This window comes from Schistocerca nitens, chromosome 1 (assembly GCF_023898315.1).
Source record: "Schistocerca nitens isolate TAMUIC-IGC-003100 chromosome 1, iqSchNite1.1, whole genome shotgun sequence".
In the NCBI taxonomy this organism is placed as follows: Eukaryota; Metazoa; Arthropoda; class Insecta; order Orthoptera; family Acrididae; genus Schistocerca; species Schistocerca nitens.
This window is the reverse complement of record NC_064614.1, coordinates 1215297808-1215324113: the sequence shown is the minus strand read 5'-3', so window position 1 is coordinate 1215324113 and position 26306 is coordinate 1215297808. Positions and strand designations below refer to the sequence as shown.

The window sequence follows — 26306 nt, the reverse complement described above, 5'->3', positions numbered from 1 at the left end:
GTCTGAAGCAATTAGATCAAAGACTCATTATTTATGCAACAGACACGATACGTCGCTCCGAATCGCTCTGTTTACCATAGCCCTACTGATTTATACACCTGCGTATTGACAGAGTTTCTCTATACAGTCATAGTAACACAGTCCTGCTATTAGATCCGCTCACGTGCACTGCTTAAAGGTAAATGGGAATTGCATTCTTTAGAACAGCATCCGCTCACAAAGTGGTAAACGACGCACTGGAAACACTGTACAATTAGTAACATTTTTTGACTTTGGTCGACTGCTGTGTCACAGCCGGTACCCATCATATGTATACACTCCAACAATGGACGTGTGTATCCTGTTAGCACATTTACCAGGGAGGTTAGCTGCATCACCTCCCTAGCAATTTCATGCCGTCCTCGAAGCGTCAGCCATTGCTTGCTGACAGTGTGCTTCGATGAGAAGTGGCCAGATGATGCATCTCTCTCGCCGTCAGTTATAGGCGGGAATCATACTTAATGTAGTTTTCTGCAAGCGTCAGTCGACATCAGACATCTCTGTCTGACCTTTGCCCTTAATGTATCCAGCAAGCTGCCTCCTGACCGTCTCCAGTAAAAGTCCCCTTCGGCAAGCCCCTTGTGCTGAAGGGAAAATTGCCGCCGTTTCTATAGATACAGAGTGTCATTGTTTAATGGGTACAGTTAAGGAACCATAGTAAAATGTCTTGTTGTGAAACTGTCTACTTTTCTCACTTGTGGCCGAGAAAACTGTAACTCTCTCATCTTGGGCTGAAAGAATTATAGATTATGATTGGGCTTACATACATTGACTCGTGAAGTAATACAAAATTATTTCAGTCTTCATTGTATTTGTTTCTGTACAAAATGTGCGTTCTATTGCTATCTGTAGGTGAAAACTGGGTATTGAAAGATAATTTCCGTGAACAGGCACGTGAATATATGGTTCCGTTTCTACAGCATTTACATATAACAGCGTCATGGATAACAGATCATGGAGAATTTTGCTTGTATGTGTAAGGTTAACACACTTCACAATAGAACTGAGGTCACAACAATTTTCACGTTTTGAAGACGCTTGTTGTTACCCATATGTCAATACCCATCTTGTGATTGGCAGACATTTTTAAAAATTGCCCGTCCCTTGTGGGGATCGAACCCACGACCTTTGGATTAGAAGTCCAACGCGCTATCCTCTGCGCCAAAGGGACGCTGTGCAAGTTCTTTGCTCAGATGTAAGTGATTGTGCAAGACATGACCCCCCGTGCTACATGTCTCGCGTCACTTTTCTGATTTGGTGTTGTCATTGGATCTGTTTTTCAAGGCTTTGATGTCCATTCTAATTGTTAGGCTAACTTTCATAGTTGTCTGAAGCAATTAGATCAAAGACTCATTATTTATGCAACAGACACGATACGTCGCTCCGAATCGCTCTGTTTACTATAGCCCTACTGATTTATACACCTGCGTATTGACAGAGTTTCTCTATACAGTCATAGTAACACAGTCCTGCTATTAGATCCGCTCACGTGCACTGCTTAAAGGTAAATGGGAATTGCATTCTTTAGAACAGCATCCGCTCACAAAGTGGTAAACGACGCACTGGAAACACTGTACAATTAGTAACATTTTTTGACTTTGGTCGACTGCTGTGTCACAGCCGGTCCCCATCATATGTATACACTCCAACAACGGACGTGTGTGTCCTGTTAGCACATTTACCAGGGAGGTTAGCTGCATCACCTCCCTAGCAATTTCATGCCGTCCTCGAAGCGTCAGCCATTGCTTGCTGACAGTGTGCTTCGATGAGAAGTGGCCAGATGATGCATCTCTCTCGCCGTCAGTTATAGGCGGGAATCATACTTAATGTAGTTTTCTGCAAGCGTCAGTCGACATCAGACATCTCTGTCTGACCTTTGCCCTTAATGTATCCAGCAAGCTGCCTCCTGACCGTCTCCAGTAAAAGTCCCCTTCGGCAAGCCCCTTGTGCTGAAGGGAAAATTGCCGCCGTTTCTATAGATACAGAGTGTCATTGTTTAATGGGTACAGTTAAGGAACCATAGTAAAATGTCTTGTTGTGAAACTGTCTACTTTTCTCACTTGTGGCCGAGGAAACTGTAACCCTCTCATCTTGGGCTGAAAGAATTATAGATTATGATTGGGCTTACATACATTGACTCGTGAAGTAATACAAAATTATTTCAGTCTTCATTGTATTTGTTTCTGTACAAAATGTGCGTTCTATTGCTATCTGTAGGTAAAAACTGGGTATTGAAAGATAATTTCCGTGAACAGGCACGTGAATATATGGTTCCGTTTCTACAGCATTTACATATAACAGCGTCATGGATAACAGATCATGGAGAATTTTGCTTGTATGTGTAAGGTTAACACACTTCACAATAGAACTGAGGTCACAACAATTTTCACGTTTTGAAGACGCTTGTTGTTACCCATATGTCAATACCCATCTTGTGATTGGCAGACATTTTTAAAAATTGCCCGTCCCTTGTGGTGATCGAACCCACAACCTTTGCATTAGAAGTCCAACGCGCTATCCTCTGCGCCAAAGGGACGCTGTGCAAGTTCTTTGCTCAGATGTAAGTGATTGTGCAAGACATGACCCCCCGTGCTACATGTCTCGCGTCACTTTTCTGATTTGGTGTTGTCATTGGATCTGTTTTTCAAGGCTTTGATGTCCATTCTAATTGTTAGGCTAACTTTCATAGTTGTCTGAAGCAATTAGATCAAAGACTCATTATTTATGCAACAGACACGATACGTCGCTCCGAATCGCTCTGTTTACCATAGCCCTACTGATTTATACACCTGCGTATTGACAGAGTTTCTCTATACAGTCATAGTAACACAGTCCTGCTATTAGATCCGCTCACGTGCACTGCTTAAAGGTAAATGGGAATTGCATTCTTTAGAACAGCATCCGCTCACAAAGTGGTAAACGACGCACTGGAAACACTGTACAATTAGTAACATTTTTTGACTTTGGTCGACTGCTGTGTCACAGCCGGTACCCATCATATGTATACACTCCAACAATGGACGTGTGTATCCTGTTAGCACATTTACCAGGGAGGTTAGCTGCATCACCTCCCTAGCAATTTCATGCCGTCCTCGAAGCGTCAGCCATTGCTTGCTGACAGTGTGCTTCGATGAGAAGTGGCCAGATGATGCATCTCTCTCGCCGTCAGTTATAGGCGGGAATCATACTTAATGTAGTTTTCTGCAAGCGTCAGTCGACATCAGACATCTCTGTCTGACCTTTGCCCTTAATGTATCCAGCAAGCTGCCTCCTGACCGTCTCCAGTAAAAGTCCCCTTCGGCAAGCCCCTTGTGCTGAAGGGAAAATTGCCGCCGTTTCTATAGATACAGAGTGTCATTGTTTAATGGGTACAGTTAAGGAACCATAGTAAAATGTCTTGTTGTGAAACTGTCTACTTTTCTCACTTGTGGCCGAGAAAACTGTAACCCTCTCATCTTGGGCTGAAAGAATTATAGATTATGATTGGGCTTACATACATTGACTCGTGAAGTAATACAAAATTATTTCAGTCTTCATTGTATTTGTTTCTGTACAAAATGTGCGTTCTATTGCTATCTGTAGGTAAAAACTGGGTATTGAAAGATAATTTCCGTGAACAGGCACGTGAATATATGGTTCCGTTTCTACAGCATTTACATATAACAGCGTCATGGATAACAGATCATGGAGAATTTTGCTTGTATGTGTAAGGTTAACACACTTCACAATAGAACTGAGGTCACAACAATTTTCACGTTTTGAAGACGCTTGTTGTTACCCATATGTCAATACCCATCTTGTGATTGGCAGACATTTTTAAAAATTGCCCGTCCCTTGTGGGGATCGAACCCACGATCTTTGGATTAGAAGTCCAACGCGCTATCCTCTGCGCCAAAGGGACGCTGTGCAAGTTCTTTGCTCAGATGTAAGTGATTGTGCAAGACATGACCCCCCGTGCTACATGTCTCGCGTCACTTTTCTGATTTGGTGTTGTCATTGGATCTGTTTTTCAAGGCTTTGATGTCCATTCTAATTGTTAGGCTAACTTTCATAGTTGTCTGAAGCAATTAGATCAAAGACTCATTATTTATGCAACAGACACGATACGTCGCTCCGAATCGCTCTGTTTACCATAGCCCTACTGATTTATACACCTGCGTATTGACAGAGTTTCTCTATACAGTCATAGTAACACAGTCCTGCTATTAGATCCGCTCACGTGCACTGCTTAAAGGTAAATGAGAATTGCATTCTTTAGAACAGCATCCGCTCACAAAGTGGTAAACGACGCACTGGAAACACTGTACAATTAGTAACATTTTTTGACTTTGGTCGACTGCTGTGTCACAGCCGGTCCCCATCATATGTATACACTCCAACAACGGACGTGTGTGTCCTGTTAGCACATGTACCAGGGAGGTTAGCTGCATCACCTCCCTAGCAATTTCATGCCATCCTCGAAGCGTCAGCCATTGCTTGCTGACAGTGTGCTTCGATGAGAAGTGGCCAGATGATGCATCTCTCTCGCCGTCAGTTATAGGCGGGAATCATACTTAATGTAGTTTTCTGCAAGCGTCAGTCGACATCAGACATCTCTGTCTGACCTTTGCCCTTAATGTATCCAGCAAGCTGCCTCCTGACCGTCTCCAGTAAAAGTCCCCTTCGGCAAGCCCCTTGTGCTGAAGGGAAAATTGCCGCCGTTTCTATAGATACAGAGTGTCATTGTTTCATGGGTACAGTTAAGGAACCATAGTAAAATGTCTTGTTGTGAAACTGTCTACTTTTCTCACTTGTGGCCGAGAAAACTGTAACCCTCTCATCTTGGGCAGAAAGAATTATAGATTATGATTGGGCTTACATACATTGACTCGTGAAGTAATACAAAATTATTTCAGTCTTCATTGTATTTGTTTCTGTACAAAATGTGCGTTCTATTGCTATCTGTAGGTAAAAACTGGGTATTGAAAGATAATTTCCGTGAACAGGCACGTGAATATATGGTTCCGTTTCTACAGCATTTACATATAACAGCGTCATGGATAACAGATCATGGAGAATTTTGCTTGTATGTGTAAGGTTAACACACTTCACAATAGAACTGAGGTCACAACAATTTTCACGTTTTGAAGACGCTTGTTGTTACCCATATGTCAATACCCATCTTGTGATTGGCAGACATTTTTAAAAATTGCCCGTCCCTTGTGGTGATCGAACCCACAACCTTTGCATTAGAAGTCCAACGCGCTATCCTCTGCGCCAAAGGGACGCTGTGCAAGTTCTTTGCTCAGATGTAAGTGATTGTGCAAGACATGACCCCCCGTGCTACATGTCTCGCGTCACTTTTCTGATTTGGTGTTGTCATTGGATCTGTTTTTCAAGGCTTTGATGTCCATTCTAATTGTTAGGCTAACTTTCATAGTTGTCTGAAGCAATTAGATCAAAGACTCATTATTTATGCAACAGACACGATACGTCGCTCCGAATCGCTCTGTTTACCATAGCCCTACTGATTTATACACCTGCGTATTGACAGAGTTTCTCTATACAGTCATAGTAACACAGTCCTGCTATTAGATCCGCTCACGTGCACTGCTTAAAGGTAAATGGGAATTGCATTCTTTAGAACAGCATCCGCTCACAAAGTGGTAAACGACGCACTGGAAACACTGTACAATTAGTAACATTTTTTGACTTTGGTCGACTGCTGTGTCACAGCCGGTACCCATCATATGTATACACTCCAACAATGGACGTGTGTATCCTGTTAGCACATTTACCAGGGAGGTTAGCTGCATCACCTCCCTAGCAATTTCATGCCGTCCTCGAAGCGTCAGCCATTGCTTGCTGACAGTGTGCTTCGATGAGAAGTGGCCAGATGATGCATCTCTCTCGCCGTCAGTTATAGGCGGGAATCATACTTAATGTAGTTTTCTGCAAGCGTCAGTCGACATCAGACATCTCTGTCTGACCTTTGCCCTTAATGTATCCAGCAAGCTGCCTCCTGACCGTCTCCAGTAAAAGTCCCCTTCGGCAAGCCCCTTGTGCTGAAGGGAAAATTGCCGCCGTTTCTATAGATACAGAGTGTCATTGTTTAATGGGTACAGTTAAGGAACCATAGTAAAATGTCTTGTTGTGAAACTGTCTACTTTTCTCACTTGTGGCCGAGAAAACTGTAACCCTCTCATCTTGGGCTGAAAGAATTATAGATTATGATTGGGCTTACATACATTGACTCGTGAAGTAATACAAAATTATTTCAGTCTTCATTGTATTTGTTTCTGTACAAAATGTGCGTTCTATTGCTATCTGTAGGTGAAAACTGGGTATTGAAAGATAATTTCCGTGAACAGGCACGTGAATATATGGTTCCGTTTCTACAGCATTTACATATAACAGCGTCATGGATAACAGATCATGGAGAATTTTGCTTGTATGTGTAAGGTTAACACACTTCACAATAGAACTGAGGTCACAACAATTTTCACGTTTTGAAGACGCTTGTTGTTACCCATATGTCAATACCCATCTTGTGATTGGCAGACATTTTTAAAAATTGCCCGTCCCTTGTGGGGATCGAACCCACGACCTTTGGATTAGAAGTCCAACGCGCTATCCTCTGCGCCAAAGGGACGCTGTGCAAGTTCTTTGCTCAGATGTAAGTGATTGTGCAAGACATGACCCCCCGTGCTACATGTCTCGCGTCACTTTTCTGATTTGGTGTTGTCATTGGATCTGTTTTTCAAGGCTTTGATGTCCATTCTAATTGTTAGGCTAACTTTCATAGTTGTCTGAAGCAATTAGATCAAAGACTCATTATTTATGCAACAGACACGATACGTCGCTCCGAATCGCTCTGTTTACTATAGCCCTACTGATTTATACACCTGCGTATTGACAGAGTTTCTCTATACAGTCATAGTAACACAGTCCTGCTATTAGATCCGCTCACGTGCACTGCTTAAAGGTAAATGGGAATTGCATTCTTTAGAACAGCATCCGCTCACAAAGTGGTAAACGACGCACTGGAAACACTGTACAATTAGTAACATTTTTTGACTTTGGTCGACTGCTGTGTCACAGCCGGTCCCCATCATATGTATACACTCCAACAACGGACGTGTGTGTCCTGTTAGCACATTTACCAGGGAGGTTAGCTGCATCACCTCCCTAGCAATTTCATGCCGTCCTCGAAGCGTCAGCCATTGCTTGCTGACAGTGTGCTTCGATGAGAAGTGGCCAGATGATGCATCTCTCTCGCCGTCAGTTATAGGCGGGAATCATACTTAATGTAGTTTTCTGCAAGCGTCAGTCGACATCAGACATCTCTGTCTGACCTTTGCCCTTAATGTATCCAGCAAGCTGCCTCCTGACCGTCTCCAGTAAAAGTCCCCTTCGGCAAGCCCCTTGTGCTGAAGGGAAAATTGCCGCCGTTTCTATAGATACAGAGTGTCATTGTTTAATGGGTACAGTTAAGGAACCATAGTAAAATGTCTTGTTGTGAAACTGTCTACTTTTCTCACTTGTGGCCGAGGAAACTGTAACCCTCTCATCTTGGGCTGAAAGAATTATAGATTATGATTGGGCTTACATACATTGACTCGTGAAGTAATACAAAATTATTTCAGTCTTCATTGTATTTGTTTCTGTACAAAATGTGCGTTCTATTGCTATCTGTAGGTAAAAACTGGGTATTGAAAGATAATTTCCGTGAACAGGCACGTGAATATATGGTTCCGTTTCTACAGCATTTACATATAACAGCGTCATGGATAACAGATCATGGAGAATTTTGCTTGTATGTGTAAGGTTAACACACTTCACAATAGAACTGAGGTCACAACAATTTTCACGTTTTGAAGACGCTTGTTGTTACCCATATGTCAATACCCATCTTGTGATTGGCAGACATTTTTAAAAATTGCCCGTCCCTTGTGGGGATCGAACCCACGACCTTTGGATTAGAAGTCCAACGCGCTATCCTCTGCGCCAAAGGGACGCTGTGCAAGTTCTTTGCTCAGATGTAAGTGATTGTGCAAGACATGACCCCCCGTGCTACATGTCTCGCGTCACTTTTCTGATTTGGTGTTGTCATTGGATCTGTTTTTCAAGGCTTTGATGTCCATTCTAATTGTTAGGCTAACTTTCATAGTTGTCTGAAGCAATTAGATCAAAGACTCATTATTTATGCAACAGACACGATACGTCGCTCCGAATCGCTCTGTTTACCATAGCCCTACTGATTTATACACCTGCGTATTGACAGAGTTTCTCTATACAGTCATAGTAACACAGTCCTGCTATTAGATCCGCTCACGTGCACTGCTTAAAGGTAAATGGGAATTGCATTCTTTAGAACAGCATCCGCTCACAAAGTGGTAAACGACGCACTGGAAACACTGTACAATTAGTAACATTTTTTGACTTTGGTCGACTGCTGTGTCACAGCCGGTCCCCATCATATGTATACACTCCAACAACGGACGTGTGTGTCCTGTTAGCACATTTACCAGGGAGGTTAGCTGCATCACCTCCCTAGCAATTTCATGCCGTCCTCGAAGCGTCAGCCATTGCTTGCTGACAGTGTGCTTCGATGAGAAGTGGCCAGATGATGCATCTCTCTCACCGTCAGTTATAGGCGGGAATCATACTTAATGTAGTTTTCTGCAAGCGTCAGTCGACATCAGACATCTCTGTCTGACCTTTGCCCTTAATGTATCCAGCAAGCTGCCTCCTGACCGTCTCCAGTAAAAGTCCCCTTCGGCAAGCCCCTTGTGCTGAAGGGAAAATTGCCGCCGTTTCTATAGATACAGAGTGTCATTGTTTAATGGGTACAGTTAAGGAACCATAGTAAAATGTCTTGTTGTGAAACTGTCTACTTTTCTCACTTGTGGCCGAGGAAACTGTAACCCTCTCATCTTGGGCTGAAAGAATTATAGATTATGATTGGGCTTACATACATTGACTCGTGAAGTAATACAAAATTATTTCAGTCTTCATTGTATTTGTTTCTGTACAAAATGTGCGTTCTATTGCTATCTGTAGGTAAAAACTGGGTATTGAAAGATAATTTCCGTGAACAGGCACGTGAATATATGGTTCCGTTTCTACAGCATTTACATATAACAGCGTCATGGATAACAGATCATGGAGAATTTTGCTTGTATGTGTAAGGTTAACACACTTCACAATAGAACTGAGGTCACAACAATTTTCACGTTTTGAAGACGCTTGTTGTTACCCATATGTCAATACCCATCTTGTGATTGGCAGACATTTTTAAAAATTGCCCGTCCCTTGTGGGGATCGAACCCACGACCTTTGGATTAGAAGTCCAACGCGTTATCCTCTGCGCCAAAGGGACGCTGTGCAAGTTCTTTGCTCAGATGTAAGTGATTGTGCAAGACATGACCCCCGTGCTACATGTCTCGCGTCACATTTCTGATTTGGTGTTGTCATTGGATCTGTTTTTCAAGGCTTTGATGTCCATTCTAATTGTTAGGCTAACTTTCATAGTTGTCTGAAGCAATTAGATCAAAGACTCATTATTTATGCAACAGACACGATACGTCGCTCCGAATCGCTCTGTTTACCATAGCCCTACTGATTTATACACCTGCGTATTGACAGAGTTTCTCTATACAGTCATAGTAACACAGTCCTGCTATTAGATCCGCTCACGTGCACTGCTTAAAGGTAAATGGGAATTGCATTCTTTAGAACAGCATCCGCTCACAAAGTGGTAAACGACGCACTGGAAACACTGTACAATTAGTAACATTTTTTGACTTTGGTCGACTGCTGTGTCACAGCCGGTCCCCATCATATGTATACACTCCAACAACGGACGTGTGTGTCCTGTTAGCACATTTACCAGGGAGGTTAGCTGCATCACCTCCCTAGCAATTTCATGCCGTCCTCGAAGCGTCAGCCATTGCTTGCTGACAGTGTGCTTCGATGAGAAGTGGCCAGATGATGCATCTCTCTCGCCGTCAGTTATAGGCGGGAATCATACTTAATGTAGTTTTCTGCAAGCGTCAGTCGACATCAGACATCTCTGTCTGACCTTTGCCCTTAATGTATCCAGCAAGCTGCCTCCTGACCGTCTCCAGTAAAAGTCCCCTTCGGCAAGCCCCTTGTGCTGAAGGGAAAATTGCCGCCGTTTCTATAGATACAGAGTGTCATTGTTTAATGGGTACAGTTAAGGAACCATAGTAAAATGTCTTGTTGTGAAACTGTCTACTTTTCTCACTTGTGGCCGAGAAAACTGTAACCCTCTCATCTTGGGCTGAAAGAATTATAGATTATGATTGGGCTTACATACATTGACTCGTGAAGTAATACAAAATTATTTCAGTCTTCATTGTATTTGTTTCTGTACAAAATGTGCGTTCTATTGCTATCTGTAGGTAAAAACTGGGTATTGAAAGATAATTTCCGTGAACAGGCACGTGAATATATGGTTCCGTTTCTACAGCATTTACATATAACAGCGTCATGGATAACAGATCATGGAGAATTTTGCTTGTATGTGTAAGGTTAACACACTTCACAATAGAACTGAGGTCACAACAATTTTCACGTTTTGAAGACGCTTGTTGTTACCCATATGTCAATACCCATCTTGTGATTGGCAGACATTTTTAAAAATTGCCCGTCCCTTGTGGGGATCGAACCCACGACCTTTGGATTAGAAGTCCAACGCGTTATCCTCTGCGCCAAAGGGACGCTGTGCAAGTTCTTTGCTCAGATGTAAGTGATTGTGCAAGACATGACCCCCGTGCTACATGTCTCGCGTCACATTTCTGATTTGGTGTTGTCATTGGATCTGTTTTTCAAGGCTTTGATGTCCATTCTAATTGTTAGGCTAACTTTCATAGTTGTCTGAAGCAATTAGATCAAAGACTCATTATTTATGCAACAGACACGATACGTCGCTCCGAATCGCTCTGTTTACCATAGCCCTACTGATTTATACACCTGCGTATTGACAGAGTTTCTCTATACAGTCATAGTAACACAGTCCTGCTATTAGATCCGCTCACGTGCACTGCTTAAAGGTAAATGGGAATTGCATTCTTTAGAACAGCATCCGCTCACAAAGTGGTAAACGACGCACTGGAAACACTGTACAATTAGTAACATTTTTTGACTTTGGTCGACTGCTGTGTCACAGCCGGTCCCCATCATATGTATACACTCCAACAACGGACGTGTGTGTCCTGTTAGCACATTTACCAGGGAGGTTAGCTGCATCACCTCCCTAGCAATTTCATGCCGTCCTCGAAGCGTCAGCCATTGCTTGCTGACAGTGTGCTTCGATGAGAAGTGGCCAGATGATGCATCTCTCTCGCCGTCAGTTATAGGCGGGAATCATACTTAATGTAGTTTTCTGCAAGCGTCAGTCGACATCAGACATCTCTGTCTGACCTTTGCCCTTAATGTATCCAGCAAGCTGCCTCCTGACCGTCTCCAGTAAAAGTCCCCTTCGGCAAGCCCCTTGTGCTGAAGGGAAAATTGCCGCCGTTTCTATAGATACAGAGTGTCATTGTTTAATGGGTACAGTTAAGGAACCATAGTAAAATGTCTTGTTGTGAAACTGTCTACTTTTCTCACTTGTGGCCGAGAAAACTGTAACCCTCTCATCTTGGGCTGAAAGAATTATAGATTATGATTGGGCTTACATACATTGACTCGTGAAGTAATACAAAATTATTTCAGTCTTCATTGTATTTGTTTCTGTACAAAATGTGCGTTCTATTGCTATCTGTAGGTAAAAACTGGGTATTGAAAGATAATTTCCGTGAACAGGCACGTGAATATATGGTTCCGTTTCTACAGCATTTACATATAACAGCGTCATGGATAACGGATCATGGAGAATTTTGCTTGTATGTGTAAGGTTAACACATTTCACAATAGAACTAAGGTCACAACAATTTTCACGTTTTGAAGACGCTTGTTGTTACCCATATGTCAATACCCATCGTGTGATTGGCAGACATTTTTAAAAATTGCCCGTCCCTTGTGGGGATCGAACCCACGACCTTTGGATTAAAAGTCCAACGCGCTATCCTCTGCGCCAAAGGGACGCTGTGCAAGTTCTTTGCTCAGATGTAAGTGATTGTGCCAGACATGACCCCCCGTGCTACATGTCTCGCGTCACTTTTCTGATTTGGTGTTGTCATTGGATCTGTTTTTCAAGGCTTTGATGTCCATTCTAATTGTTAGGCTAACTTTCATAGTTGTCTGAAGCAATTAGATCAAAGACTCATTATTTATGCAACAGACACGATACGTCGCTCCGAATCGCTCTGTTTACCATAGCCCTACTGATTTATACACCTGCGTATTGACAGAGTTTCTCTATACAGTCATAGTAACACAGTCCTGCTATTAGATCCGCTCACGTGCACTGCTTAAAGGTAAATGGGAATTGCATTCTTTAGAACAGCATCCGCTCACAAAGTGGTAAACGACGCACTGGAAACACTGTACAATTAGTAACATTTTTTGACTTTGGTCGACTGCTGTGTCACAGCCGGTCCCCATCATATGTATACACTCCAACAACGGACGTGTGTGTCCTGTTAGCACATTTACCAGGGAGGTTAGCTGCATCACCTCCCTAGCAATTTCATGCCGTCCTCGAAGCGTCAGCCATTGCTTGCTGACAGTGTGCTTCGATGAGAAGTGGCCAGATGATGCATCTCTCTCACCGTCAGTTATAGGCGGGAATCATACTTAATGTAGTTTTCTGCAAGCGTCAGTCGACATCAGACATCTCTGTCTGACCTTTGCCCTTAATGTATCCAGCAAGCTGCCTCTTGACCGTCTCCAGTAAAAGTCCCCTTCGGCAAGCCCCTTGTGCTGAAGGGAAAATTGCCGCCGTTTCTATAGATACAGAGTGTCATTGTTTAATGGGTACAGTTAAGGAACCATAGTAAAATGTCTTGTTGTGAAACTGTCTACTTTTCTCACTTGTGGCCGAGGAAACTGTAACCCTCTCATCTTGGGCTGAAAGAATTATAGATTATGATTGGGCTTACATACATTGACTCGTGAAGTAATACAAAATTATTTCAGTCTTCATTGTATTTGTTTCTGTACAAAATGTGCGTTCTATTGCTATCTGTAGGTAAAAACTGGGTATTGAAAGATAATTTCCGTGAACAGGCACGTGAATATATGGTTCCGTTTCTACAGCATTTACATATAACAGCGTCATGGATAACAGATCATGGAGAATTTTGCTTGTATGTGTAAGGTTAACACACTTCACAATAGAACTGAGGTCACAACAATTTTCACGTTTTGAAGACGCTTGTTGTTACCCATATGTCAATACCCATCGTGTGATTGGCAGACATTTTTAAAAATTGCCCGTCCCTTGTGGGGATCGAACCCACGACCTTTGGATTAGAAGTCCAACGCGCTATCCTCTGCGCCAAAGGGACGCTGTGCAAGTTCTTTGCTCAGATGTAAGTGATTGTGCAAGACATGACCCCCCGTGCTACATGTCTCGCGTCACTTTTCTGATTTGGTGTTGTCATTGGATCTGTTTTTCAAGGCTTTGATGTCCATTCTAATTGTTAGGCTAACTTTCATAGTTGTCTGAAGCAATTAGATCAAAGACTCATTATTTATGCAACAGACACGATACGTCGCTCCGAATCGCTCTGTTTACCATAGCCCTACTGATTTATACACCTGCGTATTGACAGAGTTTCTCTATACAGTCATAGTAACACAGTCCTGCTATTAGATCCGCTCACGTGCACTGCTTAAAGGTAAATGGGAATTGCATTCTTTAGAACAGCATCCGCTCACAAAGTGGTAAACGACGCACTGGAAACACTGTACAATTAGTAACATTTTTTGACTTTGGTCGACTGCTGTGTCACAGCCGGTCCCCATCATATGTATACACTCCAACAACGGACGTGTGTGTCCTGTTAGCACATTTACCAGGGAGGTTAGCTGCATCACCTCCCTAGCAATTTCATGCCGTCCTCGAAGCGTCAGCCATTGCTTGCTGACAGTGTGCTTCGATGAGAAGTGGCCAGATGATGCATCTCTCTCGCCGTCAGTTATAGGCGGGAATCATACTTAATGTAGTTTTCTGCAAGCGTCAGTCGACATCAGACATCTCTGTCTGACCTTTGCCCTTAATGTATCCAGCAAGCTGCCTCCTGACCGTCTCCAGTAAAAGTCCCCTTCGGCAAGTCCCTTGTGCTGAAGGGAAAATTGCCGCCGTTTCTATAGATACAGAGTGTCATTGTTTAATGGGTACAGTTAAGGAACCATAGTAAAATGTCTTGTTGTGAAACTGTCTACTTTTCTCACTTGTGGCCGAGAAAACTGTAACCCTCTCATCTTGGGCTGAAAGAATTATAGATTATGATTGGGCTTACATACATTGACTCGTGAAGTAATACAAAATTATTTCAGTCTTCATTGTATTTGTTTCTGTACAAAATGTGCGTTCTATTGCTATCTGTAGGTAAAAACTGGGTATTGAAAGATAATTTCCGTGAACAGGCACGTGAATATATGGTTCCGTTTCTACAGCATTTACATATAACAGCGTCATGGATAACGGATCATGGAGAATTTTGCTTGTATGTGTAAGGTTAACACATTTCACAATAGAACTAAGGTCACAACAATTTTCACGTTTTGAAGACGCTTGTTGTTACCCATATGTCAATACCCATCTTGTGATTGGCAGACATTTTTAAAAATTGCCCGTCCCTTGTGGGGATCGAACCCACGACCTTTGGATTAAAAGTCCAACGCGCTATCCTCTGCGCCAAAGGGACGCTGTGCAAGTTCTTTGCTCAGATGTAAGTGATTGTGCCAGACATGACCCCCCCCGTGCTACATGTCTCGCGTCACTTTTCTGATTTGGTGTTGTCATTGGATCTGTTTTTCAAGGCTTTGATGTCCATTCTAATTGTTAGGCTAACTTTCATAGTTGTCTGAAGCAATTAGATCAAAGACTCATTATTTATGCAACAGACACGATACGTCGCTCCGAATCGCTCTGTTTACCATAGCCCTACTGATTTATACACCTGCGTATTGACAGAGTTTCTCTATACAGTCATAGTAACACAGTCCTGCTATTAGATCCGCTCACGTGCACTGCTTAAAGGTAAATGGGAATTGCATTCTTTAGAACAGCATCCGCTCACAAAGTGGTAAACGACGCACTGGAAACACTGTACAATTAGTAACATTTTTTGACTTTGGTCGACTGCTGTGTCACAGCCGGTCCCCATCATATGTATACACTCCAACAACGGACGTGTGTGTCCTGTTAGCACATTTACCAGGGAGGTTAGCTGCATCACCTCCCTAGCAATTTCATGCCGTCCTCGAAGCGTCAGCCATTGCTTGCTGACAGTGTGCTTCGATGAGAAGTGGCCAGATGATGCATCTCTCTCACCGTCAGTTATAGGCGGGAATCATACTTAATGTAGTTTTCTGCAAGCGTCAGTCGACATCAGACATCTCTGTCTGACCTTTGCCCTTAATGTATCCAGCAAGCTGCCTCTTGACCGTCTCCAGTAAAAGTCCCCTTCGGCAAGCCCCTTGTGCTGAAGGGAAAATTGCCGCCGTTTCTATAGATACAGAGTGTCATTGTTTAATGGGTACAGTTAAGGAACCATAGTAAAATGTCTTGTTGTGAAACTGTCTACTTTTCTCACTTGTGGCCGAGGAAACTGTAACCCTCTCATCTTGGGCTGAAAGAATTATAGATTATGATTGGGCTTACATACATTGACTCGTGAAGTAATACAAAATTATTTCAGTCTTCATTGTATTTGTTTCTGTACAAAATGTGCGTTCTATTGCTATCTGTAGGTAAAAACTGGGTATTGAAAGATAATTTCCGTGAACAGGCACGTGAATATATGGTTCCGTTTCTACAGCATTTACATATAACAGCGTCATGGATAACAGATCATGGAGAATTTTGCTTGTATGTGTAAGGTTAACACACTTCACAATAGAACTGAGGTCACAACAATTTTCACGTTTTGAAGACGCTTGTTGTTACCCATATGTCAATACCCATCTTGTGATTGGCAGACATTTTTAAAAATTGCCCGTCCCTTGTGGGGATCGAACCCACGACCTTTGGATTAGAAGTCCAACGCGCTATCCTCTGCGCCAAAGGGACGCTGTGCAAGTTCTTTGCTCAGATGGAAGTGATTGTGCAAGACATGACCCCCCGTGCTACATGTCTCGCGTCACTTTTCTGATTTGGTGTTGTCATTGGATCTGTTTTTCAAGGCTTTGATGTCCATTCTAATTGTTAGGCTAACTTTCATAGTTGTCTGAAGCAATTAGATCAAAGACTCATTATTTATGCAACAGACACGATACGTCGCTCCGAATCGCTCTGTTTACCATAGCCCTACTGATTTATACACCTGCGTATTGACAGAGTTTCTCTATACAGTCATAGTAACACAGTCCTGCTATTAGATCCGCTCACGTGCACTGCTTAAAGGTAAATGGGAATTGCATTCTTTAGAACAGCATCCGCTCACAAAGTGGTAAACGACGCACTGGAAACACTGTACAATTAGTAACATTTTTTGACTTTGGTCGACTGCTGTGTCACAGCCGGTCCCCATCATATGTATACACTCCAACAACGGACGTTAGTGTCCTGTTAGCACATTTACCAGGGAGGTTAGCTGCATCACATCCCTAGCAATTTCATGCCGTCCTCGAAGCGTCAGCCATTGCTTGCTGACAGTGTGCTTCGATGAGAAGTGGCCAGATGATGCATCTCTCTCGCCGTCAGTTATAGGCGGGAATCATACTTAATGTAGTTTTCTGCAAGCGTCAGTCGACATCAGACATCTCTGTCTGACCTTTGCCCTTAATGTATCCAGCAAGCTGCCTCCTGACCGTCTCCAGTAAAAGTCCCCTTCGGCAAGCCCCTTGTGCTGAAGGGAAAATTGCCGCCGTTTCAATAGATACAGAGTGTCATTGTTTAATGGGTACAGTTAAGGAACCATAGTAAAATGTCTTGTTGTGAAACTGTCTACTTTTCTCACTTGTGGCCGAGAAAACTGTAACCCTCTCATCTCGGGCTGAAAGAATTATAGATTATGATTGGGCTTACATACATTGACTCGTGAAGTAATACAAAATTATTTCAGTCTTCATTGTATTTGTTTCTGTACAAAATGTGCGTTCTATTGCTATCTGTAGGTAAAAACTGGGTATTGAAAGATAATTTCCGTGAACAGGCACGTGAATATATGGTTCCGTTTCTACAGCATTTACATATAACAGCGTCATGGATAACAGATCATGGAGAATTTTGCTTGTATGTGTAAGGTTAACACACTTCACAATAGAACTGAGGTCACAACAATTTTCACGTTTTGAAGACGCTTGTTGTTACCCATATGTCAATACCCATCTTGTGATTGGCAGACATTTTTAAAAATTGCCCGTCCCTTGTGGGGATCAAACCTACGACCTTTGGATTAGAAGTCCAACGCGCTATCCTCTGCGCCAAAGGGACGCTGTGCAAGTTCTTTGCTCAGATGTAAGTGATTGTGCAAGACATGACCCCCCGTGCTACATGTCTCGCGTCACTTTTCTGATTTGGTGTTGTCATTGGATCTGTTTTTCAAGGCTTTGATGTCCATTCTAATTGTTAGGCTAACTTTCATAGTTGTCTGAAGCAATTAGATCAAAGACTCATTATTTATGCAACAGACACGATACGTCGCTCCGAATCGCTCTGTTTACCATAGCCCTACTGATTTATACACCTGCGTATTGACCGAGTTTCTCTATACAGTCATAGTAACACAGTCCTGCTATTAGATCCGCTCACGTGCACTGCTTAAAGGTAAATGGGAATTGCATTCTTTAGAACAGCATCCGCTCACAAAGTGGTAAACGACGCACTGGAAACACTGTACAATTAGTAACATTTTTTGACTTTGGTCGACTGCTGTGTCACAGCCGGTCCCCATCATATGTATACACTCCAACAACGGACGTGTGTGTCCTGTTAGCACATTTACCAGGGAGGTTAGCTGCATCACCTCCCTAGCAATTTCATGCCGTCCTCGAAGCGTCAGCCATTGCTTGCTGACAGTGTACTTCGATGAGAAGTGGCCAGATGATGCATCTCTCTCGCCGTCAGTTATAGGCGGGAATCATACTTAATGTAGTTTTCTGCAAGCGTCAGTCGACATCAGACATCTCTGTCTGACCTTTGCCCTTAATGTATCCAGCAAGCTGCCTCCTGACCGTCTCCAGTAAAAGTCCCCTTCGGCAAGCCCCTTGTGCTGAAGGGAAAATTGCCGCCGTTTCTATAGATACAGAGTGACATTGTTTAATGGGTACAGTTAAGGAACCATAGTAAAATGTTTTGTTGTGAAACTGTCTACTTTTCTCACTTGTGGCCGAGAAAACTGTAACCCTCTCATCTTGGGCTGAAAGAATTATAGATTATGATTGGGCTTACATACATTGACTCGTGAAGTAATACAAAATTATTTCAGTCTTCATTGTATTTGTTTCTGTACAAAATGTGCGTTCTATTGCTATCTGTAGGTAAAAACTGGGTATTGAAAGATAATCCGTGAACAGGCACGTGAATATATGGTTCCGTTTCTACAGCATTTACATATAACAGCGTCATGGATAACAGATCATGGAGAATTTTGCTTGTATGTGTAAGGTTAACACACTTCACAATAGAACTGAGGTCACAACAATTTTCACGTTTTGAAGACGCTTGTTGTTACCCATATGTCAATACCCATCTTGTGATTGGCAGACATTTTTAAAAATTGCCCGTACCTTGTGGGGATCGAACCCACGACCTTTGGATTAGAAGTCCAACGCGCTATCCTCTGCGCCAAAGGGACGCTGTGCAAGTTCTTTGCTCAGATGTAAGTGATTGTCAAGACATGACCCCCCGTGCTACATGTCTCGCGTCACTTTTCTGATTTGGTGTTGTCATTGGATCTGTTTTTCAAGGCTTTGATGTCCATTCTAATTGTTAGGCTAACTTTCATAGTTGTCTGAAGCAATTAGATCAAAGACTCATTATTTATGCAACAGACACGATACGTCGCTCCGAATCGCTCTGTTTACCATAGCCCTACTGATTTATACACCTGCGTATTGACAGAGTTTCTCTATACAGTCATAGTAACACAGTCCTGCTATTAGATCCGCTCACGTGCACTGCTTAAAGGTAAATGGGAATTGCATTCTTTAGAACAGCATCCGCTCACAAAGTGGTAAACGACGCACTGGAAACACTGTACAATTAGTAACATTTTTTGACTTTGGTCGACTGCTGTGTCACAGCCGGTCCCCATCATATGTATACACTCCAACAACGGACGTGTGTGTCCTGTTAGCACATTTACCAGGGAGGTTAGCTGCATCACCTCCCTAGCAATTTCATGCCGTCCTCGAAGCGTCAGCCATTGCTTGCTGACAGTGTACTTCGATGAGAAGTGGCCAGATGATGCATCTCTCTCGCCGTCAGTTATAGGCGGGAATCATACTTAATGTAGTTTTCTGCAAGCGTCAGTCGACATCAGACATCTCTGTCTGACCTTTGCCCTTAATGTATCCAGCAAGCTGCCTCCTGACCGTCTCCAGTAAAAGTCCCCTTCGGCAAGCCCCTTGTGCTGAAGGGAAAATTGCCGCCGTTTCTATAGATACAGAGTGTCATTGTTTAATGGGTACAGTTAAGGAACCATAGTAAAATGTTTTGTTGTGAAACTGTCTACTTTTCTCACTTGTGGCCGAGAAAACTGTAACCCTCTCATCTTGGGCTGAAAGAATTATACATTATGATTGGGCTTACATACATTGACTCGTGAAGTAATACAAAATTATTTCAGTCTTCATTGTATTTGTTTCTGTACAAAATGTGCGTTCTATTGCTATCTGTAGGTAAAAACTGGGTATTGAAAGATAATTTCCGTGAACAGGCACGTGAATATATGGTTCCGTTTCTACAGCATTTACATATAACAGCGTCATGGATAACAGATCATGGAGAATTTTGCTTGTATGTGTAAGGTTAACACACTTCACAATAGAACTGAGGTCACAACAATTTTCACGTTTTGAAGACGCTTGTTGTTACCCATATGTCAATACCCATCTTGTGATTGGCAGACATTTTTAAAAATTGCCCGTCCCTTGTGGGGATCGAACCCACGACCTTTGGATTAGAAGTCCAACGCGCTATCCTCTGCGCCAAAGGGACGCTGTGCAAGTTCTTTGCTCAGATGTAAGTGATTGTGCAAGACATGACCCCCCGTGCTACATGTCTCGCGTCACTTTTCTGATTTGGTGTTGTCATTGGATCTGTTTTTCAAGGCTTTGATGTCCATTCTAATTGTTAGGCTAACTTTCATAGTTGTCTGAAGCAATTAGATCAAAGACTCATTATTTATGCAACAGACACGATACGTCGCTCCGAATCGCTCTGTTTACCATAGCCCTACTGATTTATACACCTGCGTATTGACAGAGTTTCTCTATACAGTCATAGTAACACAGTCCTGCTATTAGATCCGCTCACGTGCACTGCTTAAAGGTAAATGGGAATTGCATTCTTTAGAACAGCATCCGCTCACAAAGTGGTAAACGACGCACTGGAAACACTGTACAATTAGTAACATTTTTTGACTTTGGTCGACTGCTGTGTCACAGCCGGTCCCCATCATATGTATACACTCCAACAACGGACGTGTGTGTCCTGTTAGCACATTTACCAGGGAGGTTAGCTGCATCACCTCCCTAGCAATTTCATGCCGTCCTCGAAGCGTCAGCCATTGCTTGCTGACAGTGTACTTCGATGAGAAGTGGCCAGATGATGCATCTCTCTCGCCGTCAGTTATAGGCGGGAATCATACTTAATGTAGTTTTCTGCAAGCGTCAGTCGACATCAGACATCTCTGTCTGACCTTTGCCCTTAATGTATCCAGCAAGCTGCCTCCTGACCGTCTCCAGTAAAAGTCCCCTTCGGCAAGCCCCTTGTGCTGAAGGGAAAATTGCCGCCGTTTCTATAGATACAGAGTGTCATTGTTTAATGGGTACAGTTAAGGAACCATAGTAAAATGTTTTGTTGTGAAACTGTCTACTTTTCTCACTTGTGGCCGAGAAAACTGTAACCCTCTCATCTTGGGCTGAAAGAATTATACATTATGATTGGGCTTACATACATTGACTGGTGAAGTAATACAAAATTATTTCAGTCTTCATTGTATTTGTTTCTGTACAAAATGTGCGTTCTATTGCTATCTGTAGGTAAAAACTGGGTATTGAAAGATAATTTCCGTGAACAGGCACGTGAATATATGGTTCCGTTTCTACAGCATTTACATATAACAGCGTCATGGATAACAGATCATGGAGAATTTTGCTTGTATGTGTAAGGTTAACACACTTCACAATAGAACTGAGGTCACAACAATTTTCACGTTTTGAAGACGCTTGTTGTTACCCATATGTCAATACCCATCTTGTGATTGGCAGACATTTTTAAAAATTGCCCGTCCCTTGTGGGGATCGAACCCACGACCTTTGGATTAGAAGTCCAACGCGCTATCCTCTGCGCCAAAGGGACGCTGTGCAAGTTCTTTGCTCAGATGTAAGTGATTGTGCAAGACATGACCCCCCGTGCTACATGTCTCGCGTCACTTTTCTGATTTGGTGTTGTCATTGGATCTGTTTTTCAAGGCTTTGATGTCCATTCTAATTGTTAGGCTAACTTTCATAGTTGTCTGAAGCAATTAGATCAAAGACTCATTATTTATGCAACAGACACGATACGTCGCTCCGAATCGCTCTGTTTACCATAGCCCTACTGATTTATACACCTGCGTATTGACAGAGTTTCTCTATACAGTCATAGTAACACAGTCCTGCTATTAGATCCGCTCACGTGCACTGCTTAAAGGTAAATGGGAATTGCATTCTTTAGAACAGCATCCGCTCACAAAGTGGTAAACGACGCACTGGAAACACTGTACAATTAGTAACATTTTTTGACTTTGGTCGACTGCTGTGTCACAGCCGGTCCCCATCATATGTATACACTCCAACAACGGACGTGTGTGTCCTGTTAGCACATTTACCAGGGAGGTTAGCTGCATCACCTCCCTAGCAATTTCATGCCGTCCTCGAAGCGTCAGCCATTGCTTGCTGACAGTGTACTTCGATGAGAAGTGGCCAGATGATGCATCTCTCTCGCCGTCAGTTATAGGCGGGAATCATACTTAATGTAGTTTTCTGCAAGCGTCAGTCGATATCAGACATCTCTGTCTGACCTTTGCCCCTAATGTATCCAGCAAGCTGCCTCCTGACCGTCTCCAGTAAAAGTCCCCTTCGGCAAGCCCCTTGTGCTGAAGGGAAAATTGCCGCCGTTTCTATAGATACAGAGTGTCATTGTTTAATGGGTACAGTTAAGGAACCATAGTAAAATGTCTTGTTGTGAAACTGTCTACTTTTCTCACTTGTGGCCGAGAAAACTGTAACCCTCTCATCTTGGGCTGAAAGAATTATAGATTATGATTGGGCTTACATACATTGACTCGTGAAGTAATACAAAATTATTTCAGTCTTCATTGTATTTGTTTCTGTACAAAATGTGCGTTCTATTGCTATCTGTAGGTAAAAACTGGGTATTGAAAGATAATTTCCGTGAACAGGCACGTGAATATATGGTTCCGTTTCTACAGCATTTACATATAACAGCGTCATGGATAACAGATCATGGAGAATTTTGCTTGTATGTGTAAGGTTAACACACTTCACAATAGAACTGAGGTCACAACAATTTTCACGTTTTGAAGACGCTTGTTGTTACCCATATGTCAATACCCATCTTGTGATTGGCAGACATTTTTAAAAATTGTCTGTCCCTTGTGGGGATCGAACCCACGACCTTTGGATTAGAAGTCCAACGCGCTATCCTCTGCGTCAAAGGGACGCTGTGCAAGTTCTTTGCTCAGATGTAAGTGATTGTGCAAGACATGACCCCCCGTGCTACATGTCTCGCGTCACTTTTCTGATTTGGTGTTGTCATTGGATCTGTTTTTCAAGGCTTTGATGTCCATTCTAATTGTTAGGCTAACTTTCATAGTTGTCTGAAGCAATTAGATCAAAGACTCATTATTTATGCAACAGACACGATACGTCGCTCCGAATCGCTCTGTTTACCATAGCCCTACTGATTTATACACCTGCGTATTGACAGAGTTTCTCTATACAGTCATAGTAACACAGTCCTGCTATTAGATCCGCTCACGTGCACTGCTTAAAGGTAAATGGGAATTGCATTCTTTAGAACAGCATCCGCTCACAAAGTGGTAAACGACGCACTGGAAACACTGTACAATTAGTAACATTTTTTGACTTTGGTCGACTGCTGTGTCACAGCCGGTCCCCATCATATGTATACACTCCAACAACGGACGTTAGTGTCCTGTTAGCACATTTACCAGGGAGGTTAGCTGCATCACATCCCTAGCAATTTCATGCCGTCCTCGAAGCGTCAGCCATTGCTTGCTGACAGTGTGCTTCGATGAGAAGTGGCCAGATGATGCATCTCTCTCGCCGTCAGTTATAGGCGGGAATCATACTTAATGTAGTTTTCTGCAAGCGTCAGTCGACATCAGACATCTCTGTCTGACCTTTGCCCTTAATGTATCCAGCAAGCTGCCTCCTGACCGTCTCCAGTAAAAGTCCCCTTCGGCAAGCCCCTTGTGCTGAAGGGAAAATTGACGCCGTTTCAATAGATACAGAGTGTCATTGTTTAATGGGTACAGTTAAGGAACCATAGTAAAATGTCTTGTTGTGAAACTGTCTACTTTTCTCACTTGTGGCCGAGAAAACTGTAACCCTCTCATCTTGGGCTGAAAGAATTATAGATTATGATTGGGCTTACATACATTGACTCGTGAAGTAATACAAAATTATTTCAGTCTTCATTGTATTTGTTTCTGTACAAAATGTGCGTTCTATTGCTATCTGTAGGTAAAAACTGGGTATTGAAAGATAATTTCCGTGAACAGGCACGTGAATATATGGTTCCGTTTCTACAGCATTTACATATAACAGCGTCATGGATAACAGATCATGGAGAATTTTGCTTGTATGTGTAAGGTTAACACACTTCACAATAGAACTGAGGTCACAACAATTTTCACGTTTTGAAGACGCTTGTTGTTACCCATATGTCAATACCCATCTTGTGATTGGCAGACATTTTTAAAAATTGCCCGTCCCTTGTGGGGATCGAACCCACGACCTTTGGATTAGAAGTCCAACGCGCTATCCTCTGCGCCAAAGGGACGCTGTGCAAGTTCTTTGCTCAGATGTAAGTGATTGTGCAAGACATGACCCCCCGTGCTACATGTCTCGCGTCACTTTTCTGATTTGGTGTTGTCATTGGATCTGTTTTTCAAGGCTTTGATGTCCATTCTAATTGTTAGGCTAACTTTCATAGTTGTCTGAAGCAATTAGATCAAAGACTCATTATTTATGCAACAGACACGATACGTCGCTCCGAATCGCTCTGTTTACCATAGCCCTACTGATTTATACACCTGCGTATTGACAGAGTTTCTCTATACAGTCATAGTAACACAGTCCTGCTATTAGATCCGCTCACGTGCACTGCTTAAAGGTAAATGGGAATTGCATTCTTTAGAACAGCATCCGCTCACAAAGTGGTAAACGACGCACTGGAAACACTGTACAATTAGTAACATTTTTTGACTTTGGTCGACTGCTGTGTCACAGCCGGTCCCCATCATATGTATACACTCCAACAACGGACGTGTGTGTCCTGTTAGCACATTTACCAGGGAGGTTAGCTGCATCACCTCCCTAGCAATTTCATGCCGTCCTCGAAGCGTCAGCCATTGCTTGCTGACAGTGTACTTCGATGAGAAGTGGCCAGATGATGCATCTCTCTCGCCGTCAGTTATAGGCGGGAATCATACTTAATGTAGTTTTCTGCAAGCGTCAGTCGATATCAGACATCTCTGTCTGACCTTTGCCCTTAATGTATCCAGCAAGCTGCCTCCTGACCGTCTCCAGTAAAAGTCCCCTTCGGCAAGCCCCTTGTGCTGAAGGGAAAATTGCCGCCGTTTCTATAGATACAGAGTGTCATTGTTTAATGGGTACAGTTAAGGAACCATAGTAAAATGTCTTGTTGTGAAACTGTCTACTTTTCTCACTTGTGGCCGAGAAAACTGTAACCCTCTCATCTTGGGCTGAAAGAATTATACATTATGATTGGGCTTACATACATTGACTCGTGAAGTAATACAAAATTATTTCAGTCTTCATTGTATTTGTTTCTGTACAAAATGTGCGTTCTATTGCTATCTGTAGGTAAAAACTGGGTATTGAAAGATAATTTCCGTGAACAGGCACGTGAATATATGGTTCCGTTTCTACAGCATTTACATATAACAGCGTCATGGATAACAGATCATGGAGAATTTTGCTTGTATGTGTAAGGTTAACACACTTCACAATAGAACTGAGGTCACAACAATTTTCACGTTTTGAAGACGCTTGTTGTTACCCATATGTCAATACCCATCTTGTGATTGGCAGACATTTTTAAAAATTGCCCGTCCCTTGTGGGGATCGAACCCACGACCTTTGGATTAGAAGTCCAAAGCGCTATCCTCTGCGCCAAAGGGACGCTGTCCAAGTTCTTTGCTCAGATGTAAGTGATTGTGCAAGACATGACCCCCCGTGCTACATGTCTCGCGTCACTTTTCTGATTTGGTGTTGTCATTGGATCTGTTTTTCAAGGCTTTGATGTCCATTCTAATTGTTAGGCTAACTTTCATAGTTGTCTGAAGCAATTAGATCAAAGACTCATTATTTATGCAACAGACACGATACGTCGCTCCGAATCGCTCTGTTTACCATAGCCCTACTGATTTATACACCTGCGTATTGACAGAGTTTCTCTATACAGTCATAGTAACACAGTCCTGCTATTAGATCCGCTCACGTGCACTGCTTAAAGGTAAATGGGAATTGCATTCTTTAGAACAGCATCCGCTCACAAAGTGGTAAACGACGCACTGGAAACACTGTACAATTAGTAACATTTTTTGACTTTGGTCGACTGCTGTGTCACAGCCGGTCCCCATCATATGTATACACTCCAACAACGGACGTGTGTGTCCTGTTAGCACATTTACCAGGGAGGTTAGCTGCAT

At 42.7% G+C, this 26306-nt stretch overlaps 19 non-coding genes across 19 annotated transcripts; all 19 read right to left on the bottom strand.

Moving 5' to 3' along the window:
• Positions 1-1137: 1137 nt before the first annotated feature.
• On the bottom strand, positions 1138-1210 carry Trnar-ucu (transfer RNA arginine (anticodon UCU)). The gene has a single exon. It is a non-coding gene; the product is annotated as a tRNA-Arg (tRNA).
• A 1292-nt stretch (positions 1211-2502) lies between these two features.
• On the bottom strand, positions 2503-2575 carry Trnar-ucu (transfer RNA arginine (anticodon UCU)). The gene has a single exon. It is a non-coding gene; the product is annotated as a tRNA-Arg (tRNA).
• Positions 2576-3867: 1292 nt separating this feature from the next.
• Trnar-ucu (transfer RNA arginine (anticodon UCU)) lies at positions 3868-3940 on the bottom strand. The gene has a single exon. It is a non-coding gene; the product is annotated as a tRNA-Arg (tRNA).
• A 1292-nt stretch (positions 3941-5232) lies between these two features.
• Trnar-ucu (transfer RNA arginine (anticodon UCU)) lies at positions 5233-5305 on the bottom strand. Its single transcript has one exon. It is a non-coding gene; the product is annotated as a tRNA-Arg (tRNA).
• A 1292-nt stretch (positions 5306-6597) lies between these two features.
• Positions 6598-6670, bottom strand: Trnar-ucu (transfer RNA arginine (anticodon UCU)). Its single transcript has one exon. It is a non-coding gene; the product is annotated as a tRNA-Arg (tRNA).
• Positions 6671-7962: 1292 nt separating this feature from the next.
• Positions 7963-8035, bottom strand: Trnar-ucu (transfer RNA arginine (anticodon UCU)). The gene has a single exon. It is a non-coding gene; the product is annotated as a tRNA-Arg (tRNA).
• Positions 8036-9327: 1292 nt separating this feature from the next.
• Trnar-ucu (transfer RNA arginine (anticodon UCU)) lies at positions 9328-9400 on the bottom strand. Its single transcript has one exon. It is a non-coding gene; the product is annotated as a tRNA-Arg (tRNA).
• A 1291-nt stretch (positions 9401-10691) lies between these two features.
• On the bottom strand, positions 10692-10764 carry Trnar-ucu (transfer RNA arginine (anticodon UCU)). Its single transcript has one exon. It is a non-coding gene; the product is annotated as a tRNA-Arg (tRNA).
• A 1291-nt stretch (positions 10765-12055) lies between these two features.
• Positions 12056-12128, bottom strand: Trnak-uuu (transfer RNA lysine (anticodon UUU)). The gene has a single exon. It is a non-coding gene; the product is annotated as a tRNA-Lys (tRNA).
• Positions 12129-13420: 1292 nt separating this feature from the next.
• Trnar-ucu (transfer RNA arginine (anticodon UCU)) lies at positions 13421-13493 on the bottom strand. Its single transcript has one exon. It is a non-coding gene; the product is annotated as a tRNA-Arg (tRNA).
• A 1292-nt stretch (positions 13494-14785) lies between these two features.
• On the bottom strand, positions 14786-14858 carry Trnak-uuu (transfer RNA lysine (anticodon UUU)). Its single transcript has one exon. It is a non-coding gene; the product is annotated as a tRNA-Lys (tRNA).
• A 1294-nt stretch (positions 14859-16152) lies between these two features.
• On the bottom strand, positions 16153-16225 carry Trnar-ucu (transfer RNA arginine (anticodon UCU)). The gene has a single exon. It is a non-coding gene; the product is annotated as a tRNA-Arg (tRNA).
• Positions 16226-17517: 1292 nt separating this feature from the next.
• Trnar-ucu (transfer RNA arginine (anticodon UCU)) lies at positions 17518-17590 on the bottom strand. The gene has a single exon. It is a non-coding gene; the product is annotated as a tRNA-Arg (tRNA).
• A 1290-nt stretch (positions 17591-18880) lies between these two features.
• Positions 18881-18953, bottom strand: Trnar-ucu (transfer RNA arginine (anticodon UCU)). Its single transcript has one exon. It is a non-coding gene; the product is annotated as a tRNA-Arg (tRNA).
• A 1291-nt stretch (positions 18954-20244) lies between these two features.
• Positions 20245-20317, bottom strand: Trnar-ucu (transfer RNA arginine (anticodon UCU)). The gene has a single exon. It is a non-coding gene; the product is annotated as a tRNA-Arg (tRNA).
• A 1292-nt stretch (positions 20318-21609) lies between these two features.
• Positions 21610-21682, bottom strand: Trnar-ucu (transfer RNA arginine (anticodon UCU)). The gene has a single exon. It is a non-coding gene; the product is annotated as a tRNA-Arg (tRNA).
• A 1292-nt stretch (positions 21683-22974) lies between these two features.
• Trnar-ucu (transfer RNA arginine (anticodon UCU)) lies at positions 22975-23047 on the bottom strand. Its single transcript has one exon. It is a non-coding gene; the product is annotated as a tRNA-Arg (tRNA).
• A 1292-nt stretch (positions 23048-24339) lies between these two features.
• Positions 24340-24412, bottom strand: Trnar-ucu (transfer RNA arginine (anticodon UCU)). The gene has a single exon. It is a non-coding gene; the product is annotated as a tRNA-Arg (tRNA).
• Positions 24413-25704: 1292 nt separating this feature from the next.
• Positions 25705-25777, bottom strand: Trnar-ucu (transfer RNA arginine (anticodon UCU)). Its single transcript has one exon. It is a non-coding gene; the product is annotated as a tRNA-Arg (tRNA).
• Positions 25778-26306: the final 529 nt, after the last annotated feature.